We start from the raw sequence: 16,314 nt of genomic DNA, 5'->3' as shown, positions 1-16,314 counted from the left end.
AGATAACCAGCGGGTCCCTGCAACACAGTAAAACATTTGGACTATCAGAGAGGCTTGGTTCACAGTAATTTTCTCTCCACAGAGGTATTTTGGGACACCTTCTGTCCCTTCAGGTCCCCGAAGAAAGTTAAAGGTACTTTCTGCAGCTCTTAAGGTAAGAAAGACTGGCTGCTGGAAGAGTAGTAATTGTGTCCCTGAGGTGGTGGGATTCAAATTGTAGGCTGCAGTGCTGCTTAAGCAAATCACACCTTGGGATTAGTAATTTCATTTGGGAGTAATGTTGACTGAGTGTATCAGGATGGCCTTTAATTGGTTTCCTTTTAAATTTCTGAGATAGGCACAGTGTTCAGACATGCCATATTCTCTCTGTTTGTATGTCGCTGATATTTCATTGACCATCCTCATAAAATCATCATCACTTTTATGTGTAAAACATCATGCATTTTCTTGGGGAACATCTGAAAAATGGAAAACTTCTGGAGTGGTTCCTTCTCCAAAGTGCTGGAAAAGAGGCATTTTAGAGTCCTTGTCATACCAAGAAAATGTCATGGTGAAAGGCAGCCTGAACCATAAAGACGTTGCATAAATCCTGGAAGGCCGTTTGGAATTTTTATGTTTTGTTGCCAGTAAATGAAGAGAGCTCAGCTAAAAAGCCATGTTCATCCATGGTGGTAGAATCACTTATAAACCAGCATGGATTCTGAATCAACTTTGAAAATGGCAAGCTGTAGGCATGCTGTAACTGTCTTGCCAGTGCAAGAGGAAAGTGAGACCAAAGCAGCTGGCCCCACTCTACCTCTAGTTCCCTCAGCCCTGGTAGTTATCACTGAGGGAACAATCACACAGGAAAAAACTTATACACAGTTCGAATGGTATTTATACAAGGAAACTAATTTACTGTGCTTTTCTGTATGCTTTATGCTGTTATCTTTGAGACCATTTGGAGCATTCAGTCCTTCCCGCTCTTATGCATCTTACATTAGATCTGCTATAGGGCAGAATCACAGCTGGGTGTGTATTGTCTGTGGCAGGCATTGGTACTTTGCTGCTGGGAGCAGGTCAATTTGATTAATACTGAAAAAGATTCTTTCAAAGACAGGTAATCAACCCAAGCCTTAAGTGTGTATCAGTCTCTTGATGTGAGAGTCATAATGGCTGGTACTGCCATCAGAGTCGCATTTATAAATCTGTGTGGGAGAATGGCTGCAAAGGAACAAACCCCGGTGATATTAGTGCTTATGCTCATTACTGCTAGAGCTGACACAGCTGAGCAGAGAGGGAGAGTGAGGCTGCCACTGAAAATAGATGCATCTTTCTTTTACTTTTTTTTTTTAATATGTTGGACAAAGTGACACCCCGTGTACAGTCCAAATGAGCCAGCTCTACCTTTTCTCCTGAGTCAAGATGAATGATTTCAGCAAGCTTCTGGCCGGAAGAATACTCTTGCTGTCCTCATTATGCAAAAGATTCCACCTGCTTCCGTATGAGTTTATATTTCTTGTACATCCATGAAGAAGCATGAATGTATATGTATGTCTAAGAATATTTGTTTTCTCATCTTCAGAGAATAGGTGTTGTCCATTTGGGGACAAATAAGGTAGTATTGAAGGTGCAGATTTGCTTTACATTTGAATGCTAAGTCAATAAACCAAAAATCAAATATAAGTGTAAAAATATATCTAAAAACCCCCATCATATGAAAAAAGTTAAAGAGCATTTTTCTGTCATTTGCTGTTACTATGTTTTTCCTTAAATAGCTTCTTCTCCAAGTTGATGTTTTTGAGATTTTTGTTATATTATCTCATAGTGTTGGGCTTATTTTGTCCTAAACTTCAGGCTTGAATGGAAGATGCTGTGTTAATCACATTCAAGCAGTTCTGAGCACTAAAACTGATAATATAACTTTTTAAAAAAATGTTTTTCTCCTCAATATGGAATTATTTTCACAAAGAAAATTTCCAGATTTTGGTCTGTTCAGGTCCTAATGATGCAGGGAAATTTTTCTGAGCTTCCTTTAGAATAGAGTTCTGTAGCTTTTTAGATTGTCATTATTAAATGCTTCCCCCCATATTTAACAGTTACGTTTTCCATTTCCTAATTTAACTCTACTGCATATCATTAAAACATATCTCTTTATACAGCATTCTGAGTTTCAATTTATCTTTTAATACTTGTGTTGTCTTTTTTTTTAGTCTTCCTTTGGCCGTGTTCTGCGCATTCAACTCACTTGCTTTTTGCTACAAATAAAATTTTGTTGCTTACTTGTCTCACATACATAGCAGCATATATTTTTGGGGGGTTTTGTTTTGTACTGTTGGGTTTTTTTACTGGTTTCAATGCAGGGGAGTTTGACCCAAATTTTGTTTTCCTCTTCCTGAAATCCTTACCAAAGATTAACTGATTTAATTTTATAATTCAGGTAGCCTAGGTAAGCTGAAAACTTTTTAAATGTATATTCTAGGACTTGAATCAGGATGCCTATTTTTGCAACATTTGCAGAGGCAGCTGCCTTCCTTTGAAACTAGCACCTTTCAGAAGCCTATACTTTGGGTTCCCTAGCACCAGAACACAGTGAAACTACATCTCTCTGCAGAACAATGACCTCTAAAAGAAGTGGCATTCTGGCTTCTCTTGGCCCATTTTCAAAAACAGCCTCTTTTTCATTGTCCATCCATTGGGAAATCTAGAGGATAGCCTTTGAAGCTTCCTAGGGATTTTTGTATTCCCCACCACCCCTCCATATCCCTTGCTGTTTCCTGGATTGGGAGTGGGAACTACAGTGAAGAACAGTGTACCATCCAGGGGAAGAACAGTTAATGTGGAAATGCAAGGAAATGGTTGATAGAGCTTGTTTTCTAACTGTGCAGACTGAATGTAGGTACTGGGAGACTTAACTTCATGAGTATTTGTGAAGTACTTAGGTACTTCCGAATAAAGTTATGATGGAAGTGCACAGTATGATTATTTTCAGAGAAGAAACCTGATCTCTTACTGTGACAGCAAAATTCAGTCAGTTAATGATGGAGAGGTTGCAAGGCATCTGAATAGAAGACAAGGAGGCTTTTGTCATTAAATAAACTGTTTGATATGTGCTTTTTCTTTACTATTACTCATCATAGATTGAAAGGTCGTCTAGACTATGCACTGTCTTCATATGTATTTAACAGTGTTTAACAGAGCACGACCTCTCGTATTTTGTACCTTAGAGAAATATTAAATATAATATGGAAAAAGCTAAAACTTTCCAAAGCTTAAACTTTTCAAAATTACAGTTGCAATAAGGTAGAACACATGAGAATTCCAATAGATTTACAATTCTTATCTGTCGTGCCTGATGTGTTACATTGCTCCTTTCACTTAAGTCAGGGTTCTGGTCAAGAACAAAACCCTGTCTCAGCTCTGGGCCTTTAAATTTATTCTGTGTCCTGAGTATGGTGATACATCAAGATCCAAAGGGAACAGAAAACACCCTCTAGCGTTCAATAAGGTCTTCCTTCCTTCCTTCCTTCCGCCACTTCCTTCCGCCACTTCCTTCCGCCACTTCCTTCCGCCACTTCCTTCCGCCACTTCCTTCCGCCACTTCCTTCCTTCCGCCACTTCCTTCCGCCACTTCCTTCCTTCTCTCCCATCTTATTTTCCATCCTTGAGATGCTGGTGGCAGCAGCCCATTTGATTACTGATACCAGCAGAATGCCCAGGAAAATATCAGTACAGACTTCTCAGCTTCCCACCAGTCCCCCAGGTCATAAACACAGGAGGGGTCCTCTGCATTCACTAGACCAACAGGTTTGAGGAGCCTTCTGCTTGTTATGCCAGGGCAAAAAAAAATCTTCTCTTGCCAGGATGGCCAGAGATAATAGTTAGGTCTATTGAAAGTTTGAGGAAGATCATTTGTAACAATCTTCTCTGGTGTTTGGGGGTTAATGAATCCTCCGCACAAATACCTGTAAAAATGTTGCCATGCAGGCTTTCCTCAGGATGCCAGGAACAGGACTATGATACTTTTCTTCCACAGTACCACTTTTAAATGACCGTTGGGGTGGTTGTTACAGCCCTTGCAGGAAAACCTTCCTGGGGCATGGATGCCTTGCCTGTACCCGCTGGCCTGAGCGATCCCCTGTCACTGTTCCAGTGATTGCTTTTTTGTTCATTCCTCCAAGCATTCCTTCTTGCCTTCACTACCAAGTTTCATTAGCCCTGGAAATCATATCCTTCCTGAAGTGCTGGATCTTCCTGCACATTTCATAGCATAGCAACGTAACTCCATTACCATGGATCCCAGACACAAGCGTGCAGAATTTATCTAACTAATCAAGCAGCTAAGGGACACCAATTTCAGCTACAGTCAGCTTGGATTATAAAGCACTTACAGCTAAAACGTAGCCTACAAGCACTTCCCAGGGAGGCAAAGCAATGAGCTGGGGTTTTTGCTTTTTGTGGTTTGTTTGGTTTGGTGTTTTCTAATGGCATATGTAATGTGTATAGTCTTGGTAAACAGGCAGAAATATTCATTCGTCCATAAGCTGTTTCCCACTGAGGTATCACACCTGCATGTGGTATTTGAGAGCTGGGAGTTCTTTCTTGAAAATATTGCCTCACTGTAGAGGTTTTTTGTCCAACTTTTACTCTGAATGTGATTATTATGCATTGCCATCTTTTGCCCAAAATCAAAATACACTCTAAAATAAAGATTTACTCAGTTGCTCCCTGCAAAGCAGCTGGCTGATGACTGATGCTGAATGGAATATGGACCAGTTGATCTTTTTCCACTTAGCAGTTAATGAAAACTTAATCAAATCTCAACTAGAAGCTAATCGGAAATCTCTAGAAAAGCCATCTATAAAGCACAGACATAGGCCTCCCAGAATACAATTAACCAGATAAAGCCTCTCATCCAGAGAGGAAATCTGTCATCAGTATTTCGTGCCTTCAAGGACCTATGTCAAGATGTTTGGGACTGTTGCTGAGCATGTAATTGAAACGATGCAACTAAAATGAAGTGAGGGGATTTTTTTCCATTTCTACTTTTACACGTCCATTGAAGTCCTGATATAAGGCCTATTTGTCATAGAAAACTTCAGTGGGTACCACAGTGGGCAAATTTGTCCTGCACCAATTTGCAGAAAAATAGTGTCTTGTTTTATAAATATTTCAAATGAGAAGGAAGGACACTTAAAACACAGCTCTGAAAATTGCAAAAGGATAATTATTACTGAGTTAGAGACTACAAAAGCATTTCCTTTTCTTTTAGGAAAAGTTTAGAATTTACTTGAGAACAGCTGACAACAAACCCTGAATTACAAGTGTGACCTTTTTTCATAACAACAGTCTTCACCAAGCAGTGCTATTTTTTGCTAGTGATGAGTTTTTTTGTTGTTGGAGATGGCTTTCAATTTCGCGATGTTGCAATCGGAAAGCCTTGAACGTTTCAGGATCAGTTCTAATATTTTCCTGTTGGTAAGCTCTTTTTAAGGCAACCTACCATTTATGGTTATTTTCCAAACATGGGGCCAAAACAAAAAGTCTAAGAAAGCCCATCCCATAATTCATATTGACAGTAAGTGTATGGTTCTCCAGGTTTGGCAGAAAGTGTGTGTGTACACCAGTTGTGTGATAAGTGTAACATTTTCTCTGAGTTTCTCCTGGTCTTTTCCTCCTTTAAGGTATTTCTGTTTTCTGTTAGCCCGTTTTCTTAGAAACTTGACACTGATATATGCATTTCTGTTTTCTGGTTTGTGTGACTTGTGAATAAAGTTAGCAGTAATTGATACAACTGAGATCTCCAAGAATGAAACTTAACAATGCAAAGGCGACAAAAAACAGGCTTTTAGCTATTATGTCCATTCCATTATCTTTCAGGGTTTGCAAGTTAGTTTTTTAAAATTTTATTCTCCTTGATCAGTTCTTATTTTTCTTATTTTTCTTCATGTCTTCCATTTCTGGTCCTTTTTGTCTTCTCTTTCAGAAGTTACAATATGTTCTTCTTGACATTTCTGCTTAGTTATGGCTTTCCTACTTAGGTACGGCTCTCCTCAATTGGCCAAGGGGAAAAAAAGCCAAAACTACTAATTTGCCCTGATGAGTGTTTTCACTCTTTGTTTTTTCAATGACTGGCTGTGCTGCGTCCTGGACTTCTGCAGCAGCTAATAAGTAACTCCTGATGCCAGAATAACTCCTGATTCCAAAGGTTGACAGATATCATTTGAGCTCTCATTTCAGAGGTAAATGACAGCCCTTTAACCCAATTATAGCCCAGTGTGGCATAATTGGACTCATTTGTGATCCTTTACCAACTGGCTACTGCAGTTAATTTATGAAAAATGGGACAGTATTCCTTTTTCAAGGGGAATTGAAAGAATCTATTATGCTTTAATTTATACATTGTTTAGAATGCTCCAGACTGTTTCTACCTTAGCACAAATTTCTCCTTTTCTGCATCTGCTCATTGTTTCCTAATTCCCTTTTATTATACTGAAATCTATTACTTTTGTGTTAATATGCTTTACAGGAGTTTTCACTACACTGAGACATTGACTACTACTGAGACATTTGGAGTTTTTACTTTTGTTACAGCATCCCTCTAATTAATACAGCCAATTTTACCATAAGGTCAATTACTTTGTGGAGTATATAACTGTAATTGAGACCATCATCTAAATCTGTTCCGTATTGCACTGCTAGCAATGCAGCAGACCACTGCTGCCACTAGCATCAAACTTTCCTGTAATTCTGACACTGTAGTGAATTCTTTCCCAACTGGCAATAAGAAAGTCTTACACAGCTTTTTCTCTGCTTGAGTTCTCTGTTTTCTGGATTGTGAAATTATCCTCTGCATAATTCAAGAACTGCTTCATGATCTATGTTTGGCAGAATTTGTTACCCAACAGATGTCTGGACAGTTAATGACCTCTGTAAGTACAGCCCTGTGATTTCTTGCTACTGATGGTCCAAGAATTTTTAATCTATTCTGCTACAAGTCAGCACTTGAGCAGCATGTCATCTCTTATTATAAAACAAAAGCATAAAATGTGTGTAAATTTTCTTTTCAGAATTGTTACACCTAGTCAGAAGTGGTATTTTTCCCTCATTTTCTTCTGAGTCTTTTTTCGTGTACGTGTACATGCAATGCACAGATGCACATAGCTCCATATTTTTCCTTGGCCAAAATCAAAGGACATGAATGAAAACCCCTGCAATTAATCAAAATATAGTTTCAGAGGAAAAGTACTCTCATAAATACAAGTCATAACTCACACTACACACCATTAAGTTAGGGAAAGGGCAGACACCTTAAAAGGACTATGACAGCAAAGCCTTTTTGACTGTCACTTTTACACGTATGGCAAATGCAGTCTTATAAGAGGATTTGAAGGCACTGGAGTGATGGGTTCACAGTATGCAATCATGCTGCAGCTGCACAACCATTCCTTCTTTCCTCTTCCCCATTCAGATCAGGTTCTAGCCCATCCCTGCATAGGAAAGTTGTCCTAGTTTCTCTTCCGGATTTTTTTTTCTGTTTGGTTATCGGCACTTGTGAGAGGAAAGTTGTCAGGCAGGATTGTATCAAAGAGGAGGTCACTCATCTCCCAGAGGAGGGAGTCAAGGAATTGAATGCTGATTGATACAGGTCCAGTCAGACATCCCTGTGGAGATATTCTGCAAGGCAAGTGCTAAAGTTCCTAGAACATAAATCTGCACAGTGAAGTAAGTGCTTGAGAGGATGTCTTGTACTTCAATGTGTGCCACTGTGAGGGAGAGAAATTAGGCTGCCTGCATACAAGTGCTTCTCTAGCAGTCAAGGTCCTGGCCACTGCCTGGGACTCTCACCACATAGCTCCTGAAGTGCCAGGAAGTTTGCTAGATGCCTCACTGGTACCTGCTTCTGCAGTGTGGATGTGTCCAAGCTGCTGGATTGGAAGGTACCAAAACCCTGGAGAAATGTTCATCAGCTGGATCTACACTGGTAAGGTTCAGGAGCCAATGCTCTTGCAATTCTATGCAGAGCTCTTGCAATTGATGTATAGGCAGATTACTTGGCAACTTTGGCATGAAGCTCCTAGCAACCTCTCAGATGGTACATGGATCTGGCTTGGAGAACAGCATGGAGCAGGAGTTATTTCCTCAAAAGTGACTTTGCATCATCACTTCTGGGTGAAGAAGAAAACTTAGTTCTGCAGTGCAAGCTGGGACACACAGTTTGTCTCACAACCCAAAGAACAATGTCTGGTCTGTCTTATGAGCTAGAGAGCTGGAGCAGGTACCTGAATTTCTTGCTACAGTTTTGCTCTTGGTCTCTCTAGCTTTGGTAAAAGGTTTCTTTTTCAGTTTGGTGAAGGGGTTTTTTTTTAGTTGTTTTTTTTTTGTTTGTTTGCTTGTTTTGTTGGGGTTTTTGGGTTGGGTTTTTTTTTTTTTTGTGGGGGGGAGTTTGAGGGTTTTTGTTTGTTTGTTTAAGTATGTGCCTACATGTGTATCTACTTCTGGTTTTCTTCTGATGGAGAAACCTGTTTCCAAAACTCAGTCAGTACAGTTGAAAGGATCTTTACATATTCTTAATTACTACCTGTCCCCTTCTCCAGTGTCTTCTCACTTGAACACTTTGAGAGACATGGCCAATTCTTATTGTTTCTTGTCATGATCACTGGCAAGTAACCATTGCCCTAGCCCCCTCCTGTTACTGGGAACTGATCAAACATGCTAGACAAGTTATTTTGATTTCAAGAGCATCTCTTGGCCTCCTATGGAGTCTTTGGAGCATCTTTATCTTTTGATACTGATACCTGGTTTAGAGCATCTGTGTGAAAACTGTCCAGTGCTCATATTAAGCATACAGTACAGAGGCTATTCTGGGGCTAGTTAGTCTGAATTTTGGGGGCTAATGAAAACTACTGAGAGTGTAACTTTATTTTCCTCCTCTTTCCCAGCTGGACTGACTCACAGGTTTTCTATGTTTTCCCATTTGGAGTTTCCTTGTGCACTTTCAGAGGTACAAGCTCTACACTCGTCAGTTCCTCAATCTTCACAGAAGTATTTCTACTGTCTTGTCAGATTATATTTTTATACAAGGAGGTCACTGAGTTACAGATAAGGACATGACTGAATAAATGGTTTTGTCCTCCAAACACATGTGGCCTCTTGTTTCTAGAGCATTTCCTCTTTGCAAGAAAGAGTGTTTCTCCCACTTTCATGAATTTTAACATTTGGTGGATGTCCTACGGTGGGCCAGTGCTTTTACACCCACTCTTGTCCCAGAGGAAGTCTCCCTAAAGCAGCTAAACTTGACTCAGATATGGTTCTCTCTTCAAAATCAAAGGGCACTCTGTAGATTGTGACAATAAACATATGGGCCTACTACAGTGCAAGATGTTCAAAGCAATCAGACCTTCTGGCTGCAATCTATCTAGAGTAAAAATTATCAGGAGTGGCCAGGAAGTAATCAGAACCAAATGCTCCACAACACCATCCGTGATGAAGCCCATCTAAATGTGGCATTTCTGAGATGCCTATTTGTACTCACAGGCTGAGGAACCTCTTACCACAGTGATGGCCAGAAATGGTGACTTGCCTGCTAAAGAGAAGGTGGCACAGTATGTTCGCACAGAGTAAGACATGCAAAAGTTTGATTAGACAGTGTGGAATTCTTTTTTAACTCCAAACAGCCCTGCAGCAGTGAGTCATAAGTCCCTGTATACACTGAAATTTCTGCAATTTTGTTCTCAAGCTGCTTCTTGGGACTTCTTTGCAGAAGTAATTTTCTATAGGAGGGATGAGTTCAGCTGTTCTGCTTTAGGAACCACAAGCTTTTAAAGCAATCTTTTGTCACAGATTTGAGTTGACAAAACTAGCAGCTTAGCGAGAGTTCCACCTATTTTTTAAGGACTCAGATGCTTCACTTGTACAATATGGAGCTTTCCATGTAATTGCAGTAAGGGGTAAAAATGGTAAAAATGGCTTGACTGCAAGAAAACTGCCCAGCTCCAAAAGCTTTCTATTGAAAAGTAAGTATTAAAATGATGGCAGAGCTTTGTTAGCAATAGCATTGCTAAGATCTTTTGGCCATAACTTGTATCAATTTTTTAATCATTCCTTCTTCAAAGGTACTTTCAATATTAACAAGCAATAAACATTTTTATATTTTAATAGTAGTTTTCTTGTTTTTCTCTTTGTACACTCAGATAATAGAAGCATAGAATGGTTTAGGTTTGAAGGGAACTTAAAGAACACTGAATTCCAAGCCCCCTGCCATGGGCAGGGACACCTTCTACTACACCAGGTTGCTCAGAGCCCCATCCAACCTGACCTTGAACACTTCCAGGGGTGGAGCAACATGTTAGTCCCTGAACAACATGTTCATGCCTCACCACCTTCCTTGCAAAAAGGTTTCTTATAATGCCTAATCTAAACCTACTTTCCCTCGTTTTAAAACCCTTGCCACTTGTCCTGCCACCACAAGCCTTGGTGAAAAGCCTCTCTGACTTTCTTATAGGTGCCCTTTATATACTGAAAGACTGCAATAGTGTTTCCCTGGCACCTTCTCTTCTCCAGGCTGAACAGCTCCCAACTCTCTCTGCCTTTCCTCATAGGAGTGGTGTTCAACCCTCTGACCATTTTTGTGGTTCTCCTCTGGACCAGCTTTAAGAGGTCCATGTCCTTCCTGTGCTGGGGATGGCAAAGCTGGATGCAGCCCTCCAGGTAGGGTCTCACAAGGGCAGAGCAGAGAGGCAGGATCACCTCCCTGGACCTGCTGGCCACACTGTCACCTCCCTGGACCTGCTGGCCACACTGCTCTTGTTGCAGCCCAGGGTGTGACTGGTTTTCTGGGCTGTGAATGCCCATTGCTGGGTCATATCAAATTTTTCACTCACCAGTATCCCCAAGATCATCTCTGCAGGGCTGCTCTCCATCCATTCATCCCCTGGCTTGTATTGGTAATACACTGATCTGGGTGCAGGACCTTGCACGTGGCTTTGTTGAACTTTGTGAGGTTTCAGATGGTTGAAAGCATTTTGTCAATCTAACAACATCTACTGTAGACCCATGTGCAATAAAAGTGAGAAAAAATTTAAAAAATTTAGAAGCCAAATGTACAAAAGTTATTGTAAGAAGTTGTTCCTTGATATTCCCTGGATATGTTCTTAATTGCACACTTTAGATGAAAGAAAAGGAAATACTTCAAAGCTTTCACATAATTCATGCATTATGTAAGACAAATTTATTTATTTTTCATGCAGGTTACATAGGTGATTTTAATGCATTTTCCAGATACAAAATTGTGTTTGCTGATGATACTTTATCATTCTTCAATATCACAGAGGGAAGATTTAGGGAAGAAAAAAAGAAAGGTCTTTAGTCCTTAGGACTAGAAAAATATGAGAATAATGAGCTTAGAAGAATTAGTGGTCAGAATGTTCTACCAAAAAGACAATGAAATAAATTACAGAGGTTTTTTTACAGCAAGTTGGGAGCCCAAAATGTGAGTAACACTATAGCAGGATCAATGAGGACAAAGGAAACAGCAATAAGACTGCATACAATGCCAGAACTGCTTATGGGGCAAAATGTATGAGCCAGGAGTTCTCATTTGCAGCCCACACACTGACACAGCATCACTTTTTTTGTTCTCACATGTTCACAGTCAGTTACAAAGCCAACAGCACTTGTATGGCAGCTAAAAATGAGTATATATTTTCTCGAGAAGGTGCTACACAATGGTACTGCCATGTTTATTTTTTAGTGCTAATCTTTCTCTCCGTAGCTTTGACCCAGAGCAGATTCAAGCTCTGTTTCTCATAGGTCCTCATTTTCTCAGGGGCCATAAATCAAAACTAAGAAAATAGAGAAGAAAACTGTCCCAATGAGCATCTAGGGCTTATTAATAGAAATGTGATAGGTGGTACACTATTAATTGGATGACTGATAAATAGCTGGAGCAAAATAAAGAGCATTGATTAAATTTGAGGGTGCATTTTGGTAACAAGTTTCATATTTTTAAGCAAGATGGACAAGCAATTTTTCCACAGAACATTTTGGTACTTCATGAAGTTTGCCATCCTGTATCAAGAGCTCGTCTATATTTGTTTCTCACAGTCTTCCAAGAATGATGTAGCATCTGAAATTAAAAATACTTTTCAGTAACTATCTTTTGAAGGCTGTCACTGATGACAAAATAGGAGAAGGAAAAAATTTTAAGCATGCATTTTTGCAGTTGCACAGAAGTACAGATATAGAAGAAACTGTAAATCCCATATATTGTAAAACTGGAAAACATTTAGTCTACAAACTAGCAGAGAAGAAAAGCATGAAAGAGAGTAAAACACAGTATTCCATGACTATTGAGAAGCAACTCTACTTGTTGCCAAATGGTTTTTACCTTTTTTATGTGGTTATCTGTTGTGTATATAAGTTCTTTGATTTTGCACAGGTGACCAAGTAAGAGGCCTCAGAAGCCAAAATCTGGCTTGCTGTCAACAGAGCAATTTTAAATTTCAGCACTAAATCAGTCAAAGTGCAGTTTTGCTCCCACACTAGTTCCCTTCTTGCAGGGTGAGAGCAACTGGAATCAGATTACTTAATGGCTCAAAACGGCATGAATAGTTTGGGCCTCAAAATTAATCACCATAAACCAGTTTTTCTTTATTAGAGGCTTCTTTTCATGACTTTTACTATTACTCTTATTATTGTTGAGCACTTTGTAAAAGGTCTGTTTTTCATACCACCCACAAAAGACCAATATGTTTATTAAATTGTCCTGTGCCTACTCAGTGGCCCCAGTGCTTGACAGTTTTAGCTGAAATGTACGAGAGATGTCACTCACATTGCCAGATCATGTAATGGCCATAATTATGCAAAAAAGTACAATTACACCAAAACAGAACATGTTGCTGTGCTTTTTGGTCAAAGGATTTCACCTCATCTTGTAACCAGAGTAACAACTTTGCAGAACAGGAGAATCTGTAAATATAGGGCTGACAGCAGAGCTGGGAATTTTCAGCTCCCTCCTCTCTGGGCCACTCTTTCTCATCTGCAGGTCCGGGTTCTCTCTGCTTGTCTGAACTGTCACACAAGATGTGATTACCTACTTTAAAAACAACTTCAGTGTATACAACTTAGAAGAATCTCACCCTTTTATGTCAGAATAAATAGACATAAAGAACCAATCCCAAACCCAAGCAACCAAACAGAAGATGGAGCCAGAGAGAAGCTTTTAAAGCAAATTACCAGAGAAGATGGGGAACTCGGTTTGCTCCAACTCCTGAACTGCAAACAAGACTGCAGATAAGGAATTGGAGAAAGTCCTTCAAGACTCTGATGCAGTACGAGGGCATGGAAAGAGGCTCCACTGTGTGTGAACGCATCAGTCCGAACCAGCACAGCTGCTTCCCTGGGATCTTCTGTCCTCACCCTGCTGCTTAGAGGCAGGGAGCCTGATTCTGCTCTACCCCAACCAAAAGAGGGAAAGTCAGCCTGCCTCAAGAATAGAAAGGCCAAAACTAACAGAGGGCTGGATGTTTCATTTACCATGGTGTCATGCCAGAACACAGAGTAAAAGAAATTATGCTAAGAACCAAAGATGAGGTAATACTAATTTGATATAGTGTAAGCTGCATTTTCCAGCTTGATTTTCATTCTGTATACTAGTGGATACACTCTTCCAAGAAAGTTCACATAATCCAAGCTTACCTACTAGGCAGGAAATAGAACCTTTAAATGATGCCATCATGTAATTTTTGCAATTTCCTGCAAAAAGCAAATACCAGAGGAGCATCTTACAATTCGTAATCCTACAACATTTTTTTAATGTGGAAAAATAACTGAATAAGCTTGCTTTTCTTGGCTTCAGATTCAGACACTAGGTTGTCCTGCTTTCAGTCCTAGCAACATTTTTAATCCATGCAATCTGACCTGAAAGCTATGACAGAAAATGAAAAAAAAGTTATTCTAGGAAGTATTTATGATATTTATTTGCTTGATTTTTTGGTTACATGGGGAAACATTTTTCTAAAGTACCCTAGTTTTGCTTCTCTAAGTTCTCATTAAACTTGATGTCTACAGCAATTCTAACTTTGTCTGAACTGTCACACAAGACATGCTACCAACTTTCTGTCATTATAGGAAAATTGTTTTTTAAAGGTGTTTTATGGTTTTGTGTGACAGTGGTAGACCTGGGAGAACACTCAGGTCTTGCTGGTAATTTCCATGCCTTTTCCACCATCACAATACTCTTTAAGCCTGTCGGGGAAAATGCAAGAGGAAGCTCCAGGTTCTCACTTTGAAATCATTCTATTTTTTCTCTGTCTCCATACTCCTTTCCCCAGGTTTCCATACATTACTTTTTCTTCCATCAGTCATAGCAAAATTGCTTTTGTGTGCCATAATTTCTCAGTCCTATCTCCTTTTATCTCATCAGGGAGAGTAGAGCACTGACCTCAAGTTTGCACACCTGGTAAAATGATGTACTAGACCTCAGGACACCTTTCTATTATTCGAGTACTTTCCTGGTCTTGCAGAGGAAATCACCATTACAGATAAGCTTTAAAAAAATGCCTCAAGAATTTTATCTTGAGTAGCCACTGGAATTCTGGAATCTCTCTTGCATTGTGTTGTCTTTTTTTTTTCTCCTTCCTTTCTCCCCAAAGGTTAACTTATTTCCAAAGACCATTTACATAAAGCATATATTTGATTTTATCATATTACTATTTCACTTCAATCCAAAATGTATGCCTGCCTTTTAGTGTTTTCCTCTAAACAGTGTCTTAAAAACCTTGAAAGGGTAGTTGGACCTGGAACTGTTTAAGGATATAGGAGAGACAAGATAATAGGGAAGAGTTATGTTTCAGTAGGCAACTGAAACAACTCCTTCCAGACCCACACCTTTGCCTATCAAGACATTCATTTTCTCAACTACATTCTTCCTTAAAAGCCTTTTTGGAAAATGAATTCTGGGTCTCCCAGGAGCCTGCAGCGTGCTGTCTCCAGCATAGGCTCAGCTCCTGTTTATTGGCAGTGATCCAAAATGCCGAGTCTTTAAAGCAAACTACTGCAAGATCAGTAGAACATACCAGACTTCAGTTTAAAAGACATTTCTAGATATATTCTGAAAACTAACAAGTATATCAATCTTCAAAGAGTACCTCATACCTCACCAAGCAGTGAGACAAGCATTTCCATCAGTAGGTCTAGCCTAGGAGTGCAGGATCATCCACAGCAGAAAGAAGGTGGGTCTTGGACTCATCAGTAGTAGCTCCCTTCTAAGAATGATAAGGAAGAGATATTATCTAGTCCCATCACACATCCTCAGGGAAATAGTTTGAGACTGCAGATTCATTTCCTGTAATCCAGCTGTTGCTGACCAGACCTTTTCCTCTACAGTCCTCTTGTGGACCTGTCATGTTTAGTTGAGAAAGCTTAAATGTCTTGCTGTGGTCCTGCAGACACTGCTTGTTTTTTTAGTAGAGAAGAGATTACTAAACATGGTGAAGTTTCATTTCTGTCACAAGGAATTGACTTTATCTTTCCTCTGATACCTCTGTCTACTACATAGGCAACAGAAGTGTGAGTGGGCAATCAAGATTTGTCCTACTGCAGACGCTGCTGTATTCTACTAGGGAAAAAAATTAATCTCCCGATCTTGGATTTTTTTCATACCTATTTTTTTTTTTTCCTTTTTCAGGAAAACTGCTGCTCGTTGGGCTTAGTGTGGGTAAATGTAAAGTTACAGCTGAAGCAGCGCTTTCCAATCTGCTGACAACTTCTGCAATGTAGGACAGCAGCTCAGACATTGAGCATGATTTTCCGAATCTTTCGAGACAGATTATGAAAGTTTGGCATATGCCTCGGGAGGAAGCTGCATTTTCACTGTTTTCAGCACAGAGCTTTGGGCAAGTGATCTGACTTCCTCGGAGCTCAATGAATCTGTCAAGAAAGGCGAGTGAAAAGAAGGCGCTTGATGGAAACGAGCTGCTGGAAGTCGGCTGCGTTTCCCTTAGGAATAAGCTTTCTGTAAGAGAATTTCTGCTGGCGCCGCGGTGCAGCCCTGCCTGCCAGCGTCCCTGTCTAATGCAGCAGCAGAAATCCCATGTTTACCTTCAGTCCCAGGAAAAACTAAGATAGGAAAATGTAAACAGAGGGATGCAGCTACTTTTGAGCAACATTTTGTTTAGCCTTTACTCGCGTTGGGTTTTGGTTTTTTTTTCCGCCCGGCGGCCACAGCATTGTGGGACGGAGCCGTACGGTGCCGACAGTCCATAACCGGGCCCGGGTCAGAGGGACACGCTCCCCGGGCTGCCCCTGGGGCGAGCCCGCGGCGCTGGGAGCGCA

At 40.1% G+C, this 16,314-nt stretch overlaps 1 long non-coding RNA gene across 1 annotated transcript; it reads right to left on the bottom strand.

Annotated features, from left to right (window-relative positions):
- Positions 1-10,779: 10,779 nt before the first annotated feature.
- Positions 10,780-15,632, bottom strand: LOC119702136. Its single transcript, XR_005257261.1, has 3 exons — positions 15,136-15,632; positions 13,678-13,734; positions 10,780-12,106 (listed from the first exon to the last, which is right to left on the bottom strand). It is a non-coding gene; the product is annotated as an uncharacterized LOC119702136 (long non-coding RNA).
- Between the last annotated feature and the right edge of the window lie 682 nt (positions 15,633-16,314).

The sequence above is a fragment of the Motacilla alba genome, chromosome 1 (genome assembly GCF_015832195.1).
Source record: "Motacilla alba alba isolate MOTALB_02 chromosome 1, Motacilla_alba_V1.0_pri, whole genome shotgun sequence".
Taxonomy (NCBI): domain Eukaryota; kingdom Metazoa; phylum Chordata; class Aves; order Passeriformes; family Motacillidae; genus Motacilla; species Motacilla alba.
The sequence above is the reverse complement of the archived record's forward strand: the minus strand, read 5'-3'. Positions and strand labels throughout refer to the sequence as shown.